The sequence below is a fragment of the Sminthopsis crassicaudata genome, chromosome 1, assembly GCF_048593235.1.
Source record: "Sminthopsis crassicaudata isolate SCR6 chromosome 1, ASM4859323v1, whole genome shotgun sequence".
NCBI lineage: Eukaryota > Metazoa > Chordata > Mammalia > Dasyuromorphia > Dasyuridae > Sminthopsis > Sminthopsis crassicaudata.
Window position 1 is genome coordinate 119,392,610 of NC_133617.1, and position 16,378 is coordinate 119,408,987.

The 16,378-nt window shown below is 34.0% G+C and overlaps 1 long non-coding RNA gene across 1 annotated transcript in view; it reads right to left on the reverse strand.

Moving 5' to 3' along the window:
* Positions 1 to 7,666: 7,666 nt before the first annotated feature.
* The window catches only part of LOC141552875 (uncharacterized), a 41,561-nt gene continuing 32,849 nt past the window's right edge, over positions 7,667 to 16,378 (reverse strand). The window contains exon 3 of the long non-coding RNA XR_012485253.1: positions 7,667 to 7,884. This is a non-coding gene — a long non-coding RNA (uncharacterized LOC141552875). The remainder of the gene's footprint in view (positions 7,885 to 16,378) is intronic.

Genomic DNA, 16,378 nt, shown 5'->3' on the forward strand with positions numbered 1-16,378 from the left:
AGCCACAAACCAGCTGATGCATGAAGGAGAATTCTAACACAGCTTTTCCTAACTCCAAAGTGAATATCACCCAACTATGCAGTGAAGAGATAGTTTTCCTTAGAACTAGGAAGATATAGATTCACATCCTACCTCTGATACATTCTGGCTATTTAGCTTTGGGCAAGACATGCAAATGTTCACTATTCTAATCAATTCTTTAGCAATTTTAAAGGTCTGTCTAGGATATTCCTGGACCAGGAGTCTTATTTTATGAGTAGGAATCTGGAAGATGTCAAAGTTCAGGTTGATGAGGTTAAATGCCAGAGGAACAGACAGGATGGGAACAATCAGGTGGGTGCTCTAAATTTTTCAAGCAGAATTTGGCTCAACCCAGTCTGATATGCAAGGTCAAGAAATTCTCAGCAAGTGATCTTGGGAGGTAAGCTAAAACAGGAAGAAATAGGCAACCTATTGACTCTGGAATGTTCATCAAGCATGTTAGCTGTAGTAGAATTTAGTAAGCAGAGTTGGCAAACTATAACCCTACGACAGAAGAAATGTACTTTTTGCCCTATTTTATATCAGTCTTAACTGTTGGCAAAATGAAATAAAAAGCCTGACAGTATCTTTTTTTTTTTTCTTTTCTTTCTCATGGTATTGCTCCTTAAAATCAAAGTTGGCTTATCTCTTAGGAGAATTGGCTCCTTATCATATTGTCAGATATGAATTAGTTACTCTAGTAAAGGACCAATTCCAAGGATGTGCTGGATCCAGTATGATTATACTGGCTTGTGAGAACTGATTGTTAAATTTTTAGTATGAGTGTTTACATCTTGGAAATCAACAAATACTACAAATTAGGGAGTGACTGTTTTTTCATTTTCTAAACTTTTAAAAGTGATTGTCATAATGTTAATAAAGCAGATTAAACTTGTACTTTTGTGTCACTTATATACATTTATCAGCTAACCTCTAGGCAGTTCCTTTCAACCCTCATAACTCCTTTAGCTATTGTCAGCTAAGTGGGTTCCATGGTTCACTAAAATCACATATGAATAGTGAGATTACTAAGATTACTAAGATTCTCTATGCTCTCAGAAACTTACTTCTGATGCCTAACTCAAATGACATTTTTTCCAGTTGAGCTTTTTTGAAGTTCACATATTTTTGACCTGTAGGAAGCTTCTGGCACTGCTTACTATCCCCTCCAATAGGATACTTTCTCTTCCATTTTCTTTAAGGACATCATACTTTACTGGTTTTTATTAGAATGATCAAATCTAAGATTTGGAAGAGACAAAATAGGATGGCCAATACTCCTATTATGGTGTCCATAATAAAGGGTTGCCTTTGTTTTAAAATATTCTATGAGGGGAAACCCACTACCTTCTGAGATAGCTTATTTTAAAATTGGATTATTGAAATTGTTTGATTGTGTTTTTATAACATTGAACTTGAACCTGAATCTGTAATTTCTGATATTTAGGACCAAAAAAAAATAATATTATTTAACATTTATATAGAACATTAAGGCTTGTGAAGCACTTTATGTATATTACTTCATTTAATCCTGTGAGGTAAATGCTATGAGCAACTTGTCACTTTACAGATGAAAAAACTAAGACTAGGGAGACTTTTACAGGGTCAAAGAGTAAGCAATATCTGAATTAAAACTGAATTCAAGACATCATGACTCCAAAGGTAGTACTTTATACATTATATCCTTTTACTATCTTCCTTGCCCTCTATTAGACATGTTCAGGCTTCTTCTCTAAAATTTGGCAATCAGAAGTACACACAGTGCCCTATAATCTTTCCAGGGAAGATTACAGCAGGACTTTTACCTACTTTGTTCTTGATAATGTATCTCAGATGCACTCTAGGAAAGTGTTATCTTTTTAGGCTGCTGTTTCATGACTGTGTCTCATATTGAACTTTAAATCCACTAAAATTCCTAGATCTTTTTAATGAGTACTCTTGTTCAGTCATACTTTTTTCCCAGTCTATAATTGTGGAAATTGCTTTTGAACCCAAATGTAGAATTTTTCTTTTATCCCTATTAAGTTTAATATTATTAAATTCAGCTAATATTCTAGTCTGTCTAAATCTTTTTTCAATAATAAAAATAATGCATGCATATATATAGTATATATACACACTTATAAACACACACACACATATATATATATACATATATATGTATATATATACATATATATGTATATATATATATTTATATATATTTCACAAAGCTTTGCACAATGTACTTATGGATTAGGCACAGAGATGGTTCACAATTGGGTGTCTTTTGCCTTGGAAGAATGACTGAACATAGAATAGTCCTTAATTGTCAACTGGAGAAAATGTTTGTAGTTATATTCCCAGGATCTGCTCTTAACCATTTTTAACTAAAAAAAAAATCTGTACACAAACAAACAAATATATTGAGAATAGAGCCCCACACATAGAAGGTCCTATGTGTGGTGAGAGATCTATTGTGTAGCTCAAAAAAAAAAAAAAAAAAAAAAGAAAGAAAGAAAGATATCTTTTATCCCACCCTTCTCCAAGAGAGACTTTTATTCCTGCCAGGAGGAAGAATAGGACATTGGGCTCAGAGGTCATCATTCTGTTCTCAGATAGATAGGGTACAAGATTAGAAGTCATTGCTTAGTCTAGGAGATATGGTTGGGTTCCATCTAAGTTCTGATTGTTTTGTCATTTCTGGGGCAATGAAAGACCTTAAAATCTACATCCAAGGCTTGACCCCTTTCCAACCAAATATTAGTTCCACAATGAACATGCATAGTAATAGTAAAGACATCCATTTATCCAAATTATAGCAAAACAGAATTCAGAGAAATTATAGGACAATATTTATCAGATAATACAAAGTGAAGAAACTCTCCCTTTGGGATCAAAATAATTCAGCCCAACAAAGAAAGAATGTTTTAGATCCCAAGGATCTAAAGGAAACTCAAAAGGAAAATCTCCAACATTTTTAGAGAAGCAATCTGGGAACAGTGGCATGTGATATCTACTTTCAATACTGGAAGCCAAGAACATATGAAGTGACTTGACACTCAAAGAAAACTCAAGCTTAGAGCGACCCTTAAAAGTCATATAATAAAAAAAGAATAATTAAAGAACTGGGGCTCTCTTGACAACTGTTTCATCCATTCCTCCTGCCCTGAAGATATGACCTTCACTTCTATTAATAAGAATATATACACAGAGAGGTAGTTAAATAGATAGATAGATAGATAAATAGTTAGATGGATAGATAGATAGATAAGATTTTTTTTTTAACAAAGGGCTAAAGAAAGATCCTGTTGTTATGGGCCAGAACTTGAAACAAGGTGCTAAGGCAGTGCAATTGATAGAGACAATAATTATCTAATTTAGCATGGTGCTTAACAGTTCTCTAGTTCAGTACATGCACTTAGTACTTACTATAGTTCTACGAGATTCACACCTTTGATAAGAAAGCATACATAAGCTAGGAGCCTCAGCCAAGATTCAGTCAGGGAGATTCAGAAGCCAGAGAAGCCAGGCAGGAGCTCAAGCTCTTGGAACCAAGGTCAGACTGAAAGGCTCTCCAGAAAGCTGCCCAGCCTCAGGAAGGAGATAATAAAGGCTATGGACTATAAGAAAACTAACCGGGCCTCAGGAGATTTGGAAAGAGATAATAAAGGATTTGAACTTTAACCCCTGGCTGCATTTGTGGTGATTACTGAACTGAAATGAAGGCTTCTTCCAGAGACCCCAAGAAAACCTCAACAGAGAATATTACATTTTAGAAAGAATATAATATCCTGGAATATTCCAATATAATTTCCCCCTATTTAACATTGATCAATTAAGGACTACTCTGTGTTCATTTGTCTAGATCCATATGCATCCAATGGTCATCTATCTTTCTGCTTAGTCCACAAGTATATTTGTAAAACTGTATTAGTGAAATCTAAATACACATCTGCAACATTTCTGCTCTACTAGTTTATTTACTTTTCAAAAAAAGAGGAAAATTAAGAGTTTGAAATGAATTGATTTTGATGAAGCTATCCTGATTTTAATGATTATTGTTTCTCTTTCTAACTGTTAAGAAATCATTCTCTTAATAATGTATTTCAGAATATTTCTAGGAAATAAGAAATTAACTTTCCTATTCTGCAGCATGTGGAATCAATATAGGCCCATCTCCTATGGGACTACTCACATTTGTCAAGATATCTCCAAGACGACTGAAAGCAATAGTAAAATCATATCTGCCAATTCTTTCCGTGCTCTAGGATGAAGTTTATATGGACCTGGTGATTTGAATTCATTGAAGGCAAATAAATGTTGTTTGACCACCTTAGTAACTATATTAGGGCCCAAATATTAGAAGTTCTCATATTTCTTCTGTAAACATTTTGCCATTGACTTCTTTTCTAGCCCCTCATCCTCTTCATTCCCCTTTATTGGAGCTGTTCCCCAAGATTTTGTCTCTATTTTTTTCCTACTCTTTCTATATTCCCTCCTGACAATATCTTTCGTTTTCATGGCTTCAATGGCCATTATTCCTATATCCAAATATCCAATTCTTACCTCTCTTATACTTCATACCTGCATATCTAGATGCCTATTATAGAATCTCTCCTATTGTATGGCTTTCTAACCACTGAAACTCAACATGAAAATTGTCTTTAAATATTTAAAGGACTTGCATTTAAAAGAACAAATAGATTTCCTCTAAGTGATCTCAGAAAACAGAATTAGGAGCTTGGATGAAAATTAGAAAAGAAAAATTTAGAATTAATATTGGGTAAAGAAAAACCAAAGTTCTTTATAGATAGAATTGTCCAAAAACACAAAGGGCAGTTTTAATCAGAAATGGATTTCCCCCTACCAATTCATACAAAAGATTGTCAGGTATATTGCAGATGGGATTCTTATTAATTATTTATTCGATTAGATGGTTTTTGAGATCCCACCCAGTCAAGACTCTGTGATTCTGATTTTGTCCCATATCTCAAACTGTTTATGATCATTCTAAAAAATCTTTTTTTGACTTTACTATCTCTCTCTATAACACTGCTATTCTCATCTCATGTTTAAAGAAAAGATAATTTTTGACTCTTCATTTTCCTTCCCTTCTTATGACTAATCACTTAAACACATTAATCACAAATGTACTAAAACATTAAAATAATAGTCTAGTAGGTTATTAGAGATTTACAACACCTATAGTAAAATAATAATGGTAGCCAGGGAAAGGAGTTTGCTATGTGTCAATAAAATGATAACCATGGTCTGGGCTTGGTTAGACAGAGAAAGTTAAATAAGCTTGCACTGAGAGATGCATTTCAATATAGTGCTCGGAATTAGAATTAGGGGGAGAATGATAATGTTATTCAAATATTTAAAGGGCTATCATGGGATTATGCTTCTTCTTCCTGGTACCAGAGAATAGAATTATAAACTGTATGGGCAAGTCATTTTACTTTTTCAGCCTCAATTTCCTTGTATGTAAAACTGAGTATAATATCTGTAATATCTACATTAAACAGTTGTAGTGAGCCTCAAATAACAAAATGTATGCAACTTATAAAGCCTGAAGTACTATATAAATGTCTCCTCCTCCTCCTCTTCCTTCTCCTCCTCTTCTTCCTCCTCTTCCTTCTCCTCCTCCTCCTCCTCCTCCTCTTCCTTCTCCTCCTCCTCCTCCTTCTTCTACTTCTTCTTTTCTCATTTTCCTTTCACTCTTCTTTTTCCTCTTCTTTCTTTTCATCCTTTTCTTTTTTCTCCTCTTTAATATTATTATTTTATTATATTTTAATATCATTTTATTATATCATTGTTGTGATTATCATTATCATTATTGATGCTGACATTACTGTTGCTATCCCTACTACCACTACCACTATAATTACCATTTATGTGAAGTCCTAAGGATGATCACAAGATATGTAGAAGAGATTCCTATTAAGTTTGGGATTAGACTAATAATAATTAATAATAACTAGTATTTATATAACATTTTATTTTCTGTGAAATGCTTTACAGAGATCTCATATCCTCACATTAATCTGGTGGTTGGTGTTATTATTAACTTGATTTTTTACAAATGAAGAAATAGAAGTTAAATGATTTACCCAGAATCACACAGCTAATAAGTGGTTGAGACCATATTTGAACTTAATTCCAGGTCCAGAACTTTGTCACTGTGTAACATAGACCCCTAAAATCTCTGATACATAATTCTGTAACATTCCAGAAACAGGAAACAACAAAGACAAAAATATGGGTCTGAGGAATTATGGAGCATATTTAAGGAATGGGATATGGTCTATCCAATTCAACTAAATCAACAAGCACTGAAAGGGGAGAAGTTGTGACAATATGGTAAAAATAAAATGGCTTCATTTTCCAGCAGGACCTTGAAGGTTTAGTCTAGGAATATGAAATTAAAAGAAAGGAGCATAGGAGTATTGTATGTTATTTGTATGCATATGAGAAGAAATCACTTGCTACTATTTTGTGGGTCAAGGCCATGGCAAGTTATTTCTTGCCAGTAAAATACCAAAGGTAATGTCAATATGTCCATAGATTTGTATCCTGCCCCTAGGTCATTTTTTGATAATGCATGACTATCAGCTCAGTGCAAGAAAATCAGTCCCTTTATCTTATAGATGCTTTGGCCAAAGAACTATTTCTACTTTATGAAATCCAGTTGTTTGAAGCTTGAGACCCATGTGGCTTTTGTGCCCCCAGAAAGAGAAGCGTTTTATGGGGGAAAAGAACCAAAACAAAGATTGCTTTTTTAAAAAGTCCTTCTTCAAGACCTTGAAAGTGATTTTCTTTCTTTGATTATTTTGCTAGTGGCAAGAATTCTTGAGTAAGGAACAGTCACTGGGGATTGATTTGGTTCCCATTTATTCTCTATGTAGCATGCTTACCTGTGTCCCTGTGACTTTGGTTATTGATAAATATAAATCCTGGCTTTCCATCTGCTTTAGATCTATTTGAAACTCAAAATCACTCAAGCAATAGACACAGCAGAGATATTTTATCCTTCCAGGAATGCCTTTACTTCTCAAGAGGGGACTAGTTTTTAAGATATGCCTTAAAAAGAAGATTCATTCAAAGCTGAAACTAGGGTGGAACAAGGATTTTGCCCCAAGGGGCACTATATTCTGGGTGTATAGTATTTACAGGATACTGGTTGCATTTGTAGTTTTTTTAGCTGCTAAGGTAGTAAGAATATTTAGTTAAAGTAGAAAGCTACTAGATGGCAGGCTTTGGTAAGCTTTTCTCCCACTCCATTCTGACCTTTCCCTACAGTCAGTATATTGCTATGTCTAGTTCACTTTCCCTTTCCTTATACAACCCACTTATGGGAGCCTGTTCTTGTGATACTTGCTGTGGCAACAAAAATTTTTATTTATGACTTTGAGTATATATCTTTTTCATAGCTCTATTTTCTACCTTCCATGACTCTCTTTGTTTGATCTTGTACATTCTTGATGGTAATAGTCTCAGACCAAAGAAGAATGTGGAAATTTCCCTGTCTTGGTGAAATTACCTCATTTAAGAATAATTGGTATTCACAGAAGTAATGCACATTTTCATCTACCTAGTAATGAACAAATTAACAAGACACCTACTGAGTTGTGTTAACAAAATTACCAAATAGAAAAGGAACTAATTACTCTTCATTTTATCCAGAGGAACACAAAACTGCATTCCTAATGGGCTTTTTAGCTGACTTTGTATCTGCTTCAGTGAAAGGAAATGAACAGGTGCCTGGTGATCAAAGACGTCCTTGCTGATTATCTGAAAAGTAGTGCTTCTTTATTCAAAAGCTCAAGATTGCTTCAAGATTTCTCCTTTTTGTTATTTTCCAAGATAGCAGATTGTTATCTGTAAAACAATAATGAAAACATATGGAGATATATGTTAGTAATAGGATTCTTCAATCTTCTTGTGAAAGAGTCTTAGGAATACAATTGCTTATGAACTTATATGTGGTTAGATAAACAAATTAACAGTGCTTCTAAGGCCCAAGGCCCAAAAAGAATTAGACTACAGGCTGGATTTTAATAACTGATGAAAAATGAATGCCAGCATAAGTATTGTAATTATTTGTGTTTATTAATATCAAATACTTTGTTGCTGAGGAAACAACAATGACAGATAGTGTTTTACCAGCCAATTGTTTGGTGCTAAATTCAGTTATTATATTCAATTCAATTCAATTTGACAAAGACCTATTAAAGCACTTAATATTTTTAAGACACTATGCTGGGTGCTTTGGGTCCAAAAAAAAAGCACAGTGTAGGGGAAAGAAATGGACCCTGCCATCCCTAACTTACATTCTACTGAATCATTACAAAATATTAAAAATAAAACATATACAAAGTGATTGAAAGAAATTAAATTAATCCTACTTTGATTCCTAAAGCTAATATTCTGGATCCTTGAGTTGAGCCCAGGAATTGAGCTTTCCCTCTAAGTTAATTTAAAGAAAAAAGTTATAGCTCCTGGGATACTTCCAATATAAGAGAGGGAGATACAATCAATCAGTAAACTAGTATTTTCCACAATATCTGTTATATGCTAGATGATATATTAAGCAATGGGGATAAAGAGAAGCAAAAAAAAAAAATCCCTGCACTCAAGAAGCTCACTGTCTAATGGGGGAGGTAACATGCAGGCAACTATGTACAAGCAATATATTCTGGGAATATCAGAAGGAAGTAGAGCACTAATATTTAGGACTGGAAAGACTTCTTGAAGAAGGTGGAATGTTACTGAGATCTGAAGGAAGCCAGGGGACTAGTTAGGTAGAGATAAGAAAACTCAATGTTTTAAACAAGGGAGACATTCAGTGAAAATGCTTAGCCAGAAATGGAGTGTCATGGGTGAGAATCAACCAGAAAATCAATGTTCTTGGATCTCAGATCCAAAAAAATACAAAGAACTTATTGTAGGAGTAATAAATATTTTAAAACTTGAAGGAACTAAGAATTCAAAGAGGCAGGAAGGCAATAGGGGAGAGTATTATAAATAGGAGCATATAGACAAGCCTGTACTGGGAACCACTTGTGAGTCATTTTGACTATAGAAAATATCAGAGGAAATAATGTGAAATCAGTGTGACACTATAGTGTGAGGACAAATTGTAAAATATTTTAAATGTTAAACAGAAAAGCTGAATTTTATTCTACAGATAAAAGACAGTTATCCAAAATTCTTGATCAAGAAATGACAGTTACATTTGTGCTTTAAGAATATTGCCTTGGCAGCTCTATTCAGATGGGATCAATTAAGCAGAAGAGACCAGTAATATGGAGGCAAGGTAACTAGGATAATGAATAAAGATGAGGAGATCAATACAAGAGATTTGTGAAAAGATACAATCAATGACTCAGGAGTTACAAATCTTTGGCAGCATCTACTCATAAGGATGACACTAAGATTCTATTTTGGGGAGTGTTTATTATGTCTATCTGGAATTTACTCTGTAGAAATTTCCAAGTATAGTTTACATATATCATTCTACAAATATGATTAAAAGGGGGGTTCCCAGTTTTGCAAACCATACAAATATTCAAGGTGCATATTGCATGTTAGGCACAATCCACAAAGAATATTGGGTAAGATCACCTTTATTTCATTTCACAGGAAATAAGATGAAAAGGTTTCATGGAATCTCATTTACCAATACAGAAAATGGCACAAAACAAAAATAGTAATTTTTATGAACTCAGGAATTTCCTCTAGGTGTAACTCTGATATTTAATGAATTTCAGCTCTTTTACTGGATTCAACACAGTCCTTTCCAACATTCTAAAATTTTCTGTGATTTGGGCTCCTCTTGGCTGTCAAACACACTTTGTATTGTTGTATAAGTAATCACTGTCTTATGACATATGCATTGCTTGAATCACTTATGAGAATAATAGGGAGATTGAAAATTCTTTGTGAAATTTAGGTAGTGATGTTCAGAAGACATTGGAAATATGTTGCTGGGCTTTAAGAAAGATTAGATGTGAGAATCATCTACCAAGAGATTATCATTAAACATGGAAACTGATGAGGTCAATAAGAGAAAGTATAGAGAGAAAAAAGAGCTAAAGACAGAATTTTGAGAAATCCCCACTTTGTGTTCTAAGTTTATGTTTCAAAATGTAAGAGTTTTCTGTCTCTTTGTATCATGCTCTTGATTGTATCAATTGTATCAATTTCCATTCTGACATCAGTAAAAATTCTCTCCATCTTAATACTTTAAATGGGAAACAAACAATGTTATCCCTACTTTGACAATAAGAAATTAAGTTATTTCCTAGTTTATAAGCTATAATGTCATGTCATGGACCTAAGAGACCTGAAGCCCCTGGTGGTAGTAGACTTTGCAACCTACTAATGTCATACACTGTTAATCAGTTTTAAAACCTTAGTACAAAAAAGAGGCAAGGAATAATGGAAAGAACACTAAATCTAGTCAGAAGAACTGGATTTCAATTCTGATTCATCTACTTGGATGCCTTTGCTTATGTCAAAGTTATTTTGTGAGTCTCGGTTTCTACATCTACAAATTCAGAGGAATTAATAAAATTAGAGGATTTAGAACTGGAAGAGATCCTATACATCCTCTAGTTCTTTCTTAGGATCCTCAGCTTGGCTCCTTTTTCAAAGCATAGTGAGCTTTATCCTCTTTTCAATCACAATCATCTTCTCCTTTGACTATTCTCCTTGATTCTCCCATTATAAAATTTATTAGAAGTTCAATTTGCTTGGGTTCTGTACCATAAAATTACAGAATCATGGAATTTTATTGCTGAAAAGCACATGAGAGCCCATAAAGGCCATCATTTACCAAAATTCTTTCGAATATGTTTGTTGTTGTAACTTAATTGCATTGTTACTGACTAAAAAACACTTGTACTTTTTACCTTGTAGTGTTGCTAATAAGGAAAAAGCCCTCATAAAGTGTTAAGTTCTTATAAAATATCCATTCTTTGAACAAAGGATTCAAGTAATTATAAATATGATTGTATATATGTATACATACATATATATATCTGATAATAGCTTAGATTTCTACTATCATATTTGATTTTTACAATAACCCTGTAAGGAAGACAGTATAAACATTAACATCTTCTTTTAAAATATAAATACAGTGGGGCTTCATGACTTCTACACAGTTATGGAATAAAAAAAAATAGCAGATTCTTCTGAGTTCTAAAGGCAGAATTCTTTCATACCACTGCTGTATTTTTTTCCCCAGGACTCTCTTTTCCTTGTGATGGATAGAACACTTCATCCTGAAATAGGGCTGCCATGAATGAATGAAAAACATTTAATAATGTTACTCTATGCCAAGTACTAAGTGTTGGAGATGCAAATACCCTCTTTACCCTCAAGCAGCATCCTTTCTAATAAGGGGTCTTAGAAGAGAATTGCATCCCTAGTAGTCACAAAAATAGTGACGATAATCAAAAGGCATTCAATTGTTAATCTCTCTCTCTAGATATAATAGTGGTATTAATTTGATTATTATTCCCAGAGCTGAGAGAAGAAAGCAGGGAAGAAATGGTGACAGACAGCAAAATATGCAGGATAGATTTATATGAAGAATGGTCCAATTCTGACAAGAAATAGTAGGTTCTGTGAGTTTGTACTCACTCATCATAGAAGATAGAGCTAACCATAAGGATTTAATGAGAGTCTGGGGAATAGATGTAAAAAGGGGTATCTTTCTGGAGGTATTATACTATACCATTAGAGGTGGGAAGATGAGCCATGGCATAAATATAAACATGATATGTCTTTGGCTGGTTCCTATTACTGAGAAATAAATTACTGCTGTAGAGAATTTTCGAACAGAAAAATATTGCTTTCTAAGGATCTGGGTGTCTTGACTATACTTTATCTGGACTGTTCTTGAGTTTTGCTTAGCTTCATGGTCAGTCCTATCATCTTTTTTCTCAGTTCATTATCTCCTGTTTTATTTCTCATTGTCTTATTTTGTGCATTTCTTGCTGAGACACCTGAGGTAGCAGTCTTATTTTTTATATCAAGCTGTGGTATAACTTGTGAGATACATTATTGATTCTTCTTTTTAGACTCTCTTGGAGCAACCAATTTTAATTAATTGTGGTTACTTGTCACTAGAGAAACACATGGAAAATGGTTGGCTGATTAAAGTGGCTCTGGTGCCTTTGGAGTGATTCTGTTCCCAAAATATAAATGTTGGAAATGTTCTTGTTATCATTTGGCTTGATGCACAGCATGTTGGTATCACAAGAGGTAGTTGGTGTTGGGTGTGATTGTGACATTGTTAGGACCAAATTTCATACCCACTACAGCAGGTTAGAGGGCACCACTACTTTGCAGACCTTTCCTTTAGTCTGTTGCTTGATGCTTTTATGTTGCCAGACTTTGTCTCCTCGCCTGCCAAAACTGGCACATTAGCAGATTTCCCAAATAAATAAAAAAGACAGAGCATAGAGTTTAATGCAACATATGATAAGATTATGAAAAAATGTTCTAAAATGTCTTTCCAACAAAGCAAGGGCTATAGGAAGCTGGCATGAAGAAATTGTGTACTTTGAATGAGGGACATTATGACTAAATGGGAATAAACAAAATCTGGTGGGATTATTTTCCTAATGAAGATATCACCATAAAAGAGACATGCTGCATAGAGTGATGGGTAAAAGGAATAATAAGACTGAGAGAGAATAGCTTTAGGGATTTAACCATTTAAGAAATGTTTACTAAGATCCTGTGTGTGCCTTCTCTTAAGGATATTATACTTTTTGGAGAGACAAAACATATACAAAACAGAATTTTGTACACTGTATGAATATATTGACAATGACAATAAAAGTGAAAGTGAAATACTTTTAATTAATTCATTTATTAAACAAAGATTTATTAAATCTCATTACTGTATTAGATTTCAGGGAGATGCACAGATGATTAAACATCATTCTTATTTTCAAGAAACTTAAAGTCTAATGAGTAGAAATAATAAGTATATATATATATATATATATATATATACTCAAAAATATATATACTCAACTAAAAAAGTAAATCCTCCTTAAAGTAAATCAACTTAAAAAAGGTAAATCCTCCAAGAATTACTATCCTCATGCCTCATTGTTACTTGACTCTCTAAGTCTATGGCACTGAAGTACAAATACTGTCATGTTCTATTAAAGTAGAAAGTAAGTAGGGGCCTGATTTCTTACTGTCAATTGAGAACTAATCTTTCTATATTTTGATGCTCTAATCACCATAGGGTTGGACACCAGTTGATGAACTTTTTTTGACCATAGCAAATCACTGAATCATCTAATGAGATATAGAAAGGTCGTCATCAGTATTGATAAAGAAAGTACCCATATCAATGAGTTGTCAGTCATTTTAAGTTGAAGAATGTGATAATTATCTTAACAATGTTAGAGGACAAGTGCTTTTAGAAGTTCAAAGAAGGAAGAGATGTTGTTGAGGAGATGAATGAAGGTTCCTAAGTGAGAATGACATTTGAGATAGGTAGATGCACAAAATAGAGAGGGAGAGCTTTTCCAGAGAATGGTAATGAAAAGACCTGGAAAACATAAGGCCGATTTGTTGAACAAAATATTGATCATTTTGGGGGAGTTTATACCAAGGTTAGGAAAGAAAAAACTGAATCAGTAGAGAAAAGCTATATAATGAACATTGTTAACAATAACAGCTAGGTGACATAGTGGATAGAGTGAAGGGTCTATAGTGAGGAAGACCCAATTTAAAATCTGGCCTAAGACACTTACTATCTGTGAGACCCTGGACAAGTTACTTATCTTTGTTTGCCTCAGTTTCCTCATATGTAAAATGAACTGAAGAAAAAAATGGAAAACCAATCCATTATCTTTGCTAAGAAAATCCCAAGTGGGCTCACAAAAAGTTGGACATGTTTGAATGACAGGACAACAACAACTATGCCAATCATTATAACAGTAGATGAATAATAGAAATTTGTATGATGCCTTGAGGTTTGTGAAGATGCAATTTATTTGATGTTTTATGATATGTAAAAACATACATTATCTCATTTGATCCTCATAACAATTCTGTGACTATATTTGGAAAGGAATGAGGGTAATTAAAGGATTTTGACTTAGGAAATGATGACAATGCATGATTCTGGAATATAATTTGGTGATTGCTTGTAGGATGAAATTGCTTACAGGAAGGGGAACTAGAGTTAAGGAGATAGATTAGATAATATTGCAGTTCTTTCAATTGAGAAAGACTTTCAGAAGGTGAATTAAAATGATGACAGTGAAATTAAAAAGGAATGGATGGATGTGAAGAATCAAAGCAATAATGGATAAAGAAATCAATATGGAAAGTGTATGCTAGTTAGAACTATGTGGAAGCAAGCATAGACTGTCATAGATGGAAAGGGGCTTAAAGACCATATTTGTTCCAACTTTCTCATTTCACATTTGAGGAGATATGGGTCAAGGCATTGTTGTTATTTGCTCAACATCACACCAAAAGTAAGTTATAGGATTAAGGCAAGGATCTAGAACTTCTGATTCTAGTGCTAATTCTATGATCTCATGTTGCTAATCTGAAACACCTTTTGTATCAAATCTTCATAGAACATAAACAATCAGTTTGCCTTTAGGAAGCAAAAGACAAAGAGATAAGGAGATAAAACCCCAACAAATGTTTATTGGGATAGTGTATTGGAAAGTGTGGTTTAGTATAAAGAATGCTGGATTTGGAGTCAGATAACTCGAGTCTGAGCCTTGGCAACGCTACTCTTTCCCTGTGTAATCTTGGGCAAAATCCACTAACATTTTTTTTTATTTTTCTTTGATCCTCGGTAAAATGAGGCAGTTGAACTAGATTGCCTCTCAGGTTCTTTTCAACTTTGTATCTATGATATTATAATCCCTCTGGGGTTGGAGTCACATAACTTGGGTATGACAATCCTGAGTATGACAATTATTTGCTCCAAGTCTAAGAGCAAACACTGTGCCTGTTTCTTCATTTGTAAATGGAGATGATATAACATCTGTACCATCTGCTTCACAGCCTTGGTTAGAGGAAAGATCACTTAACCCCCAGTTTTGCTTCAGTTTTCTCATCTGTAAAATGGGCTATAGAAGAAAATGACTTCTGATTGAATCTACTTTAGATTTATGCCATAAAAACTCAACTGGGCCCTCACTGCTACTAGGTAATTAGGTAATCCTTTATTTTTTTTTCACATTTTTAATCTTGTTTTTAATTTATGGAATAAAACAAGCATGTCCATAATAAAATTTAATAAGAAAGATGATTGTATTTGAATCTATTATGTATGATTTGCTATTCCTTTTAAATATTTAATAAAGTTATGATGTGTATTTCTTTTCTTTTTTCTTTTTTTCTTCCTTCTGACTTCCCCTGCCCTAGAAATGGCTACCATTTGACAAAAATGCAACTCTCTCTCTCTTTCTCTCTCTCTCTCTCTCTCTCTCTCTCATATATAATATTTATGTATGTAAATTTATTTTATATATACATATTTGTCAGTTCTTTCTCTAGATGCAGATAGCATCTTTCTTCATACCTGCTCTGTACCAGACCAGAACCTAACCTGTGGGTGTCTAGAATCAAACAAAGCAGCCTAGAGACAGGAGAGTTGGGAATCAAACAGAAATTTAATTATTTCAAAGTGAGGAAAACAGATTTGTAGATAAAAGTTTTCTTGAGGAAGGCATTAGGCTTGTGGTAGGGATAAAGCTTTTATGAATGAAAACCACAGTCATTCTTAGGTCTTAAGTAAAGAGTTTCCATGGCAGGCTCATGCAGGCAGACTTTTTTGGGCTTGAGTCCTAAAAATAGTCCTTAAGTTACTAGAATCATTGAACCTCATGATCGATTATTCAGTGGCTATGAAACCAGAGCTGGCATGATAGGAAAAGTAATATAGCTCCTGATTTGGTTCACTTAGTAATTATAAGCATGGGAGCTTTTCAGTGTATTAGGAGACAGAATTGATTGCTTTCTGCTACAGTACATAAATTCTTCTGGTTCTCAGGTCCCTGGGAAATAGGTAAGCTCCAAATCTAAATGATTATAAAAATTATAAATCTCTTTTGAGAGGGACTTCTGGCCAAGATGGCGGCATGGAGGCAGACAACTGCTTGAGCTCTGCATTTTTCCTCAGGACTTATTTCATGGCAAGCCTCAGAGTTAATGCTTGATTGGAAAAGAAACCCACAAACAATCTCCAACAGAAGACATCCTTGAAATTTGCCAGAGAAGATCTGTGTTTGCTCGGGGGTGGGGACAAACAGACTGGGCACAGACTGAGGACAGGCAACCAGAGCAAGGCAGGCAGCTCACCCTGCTCAAA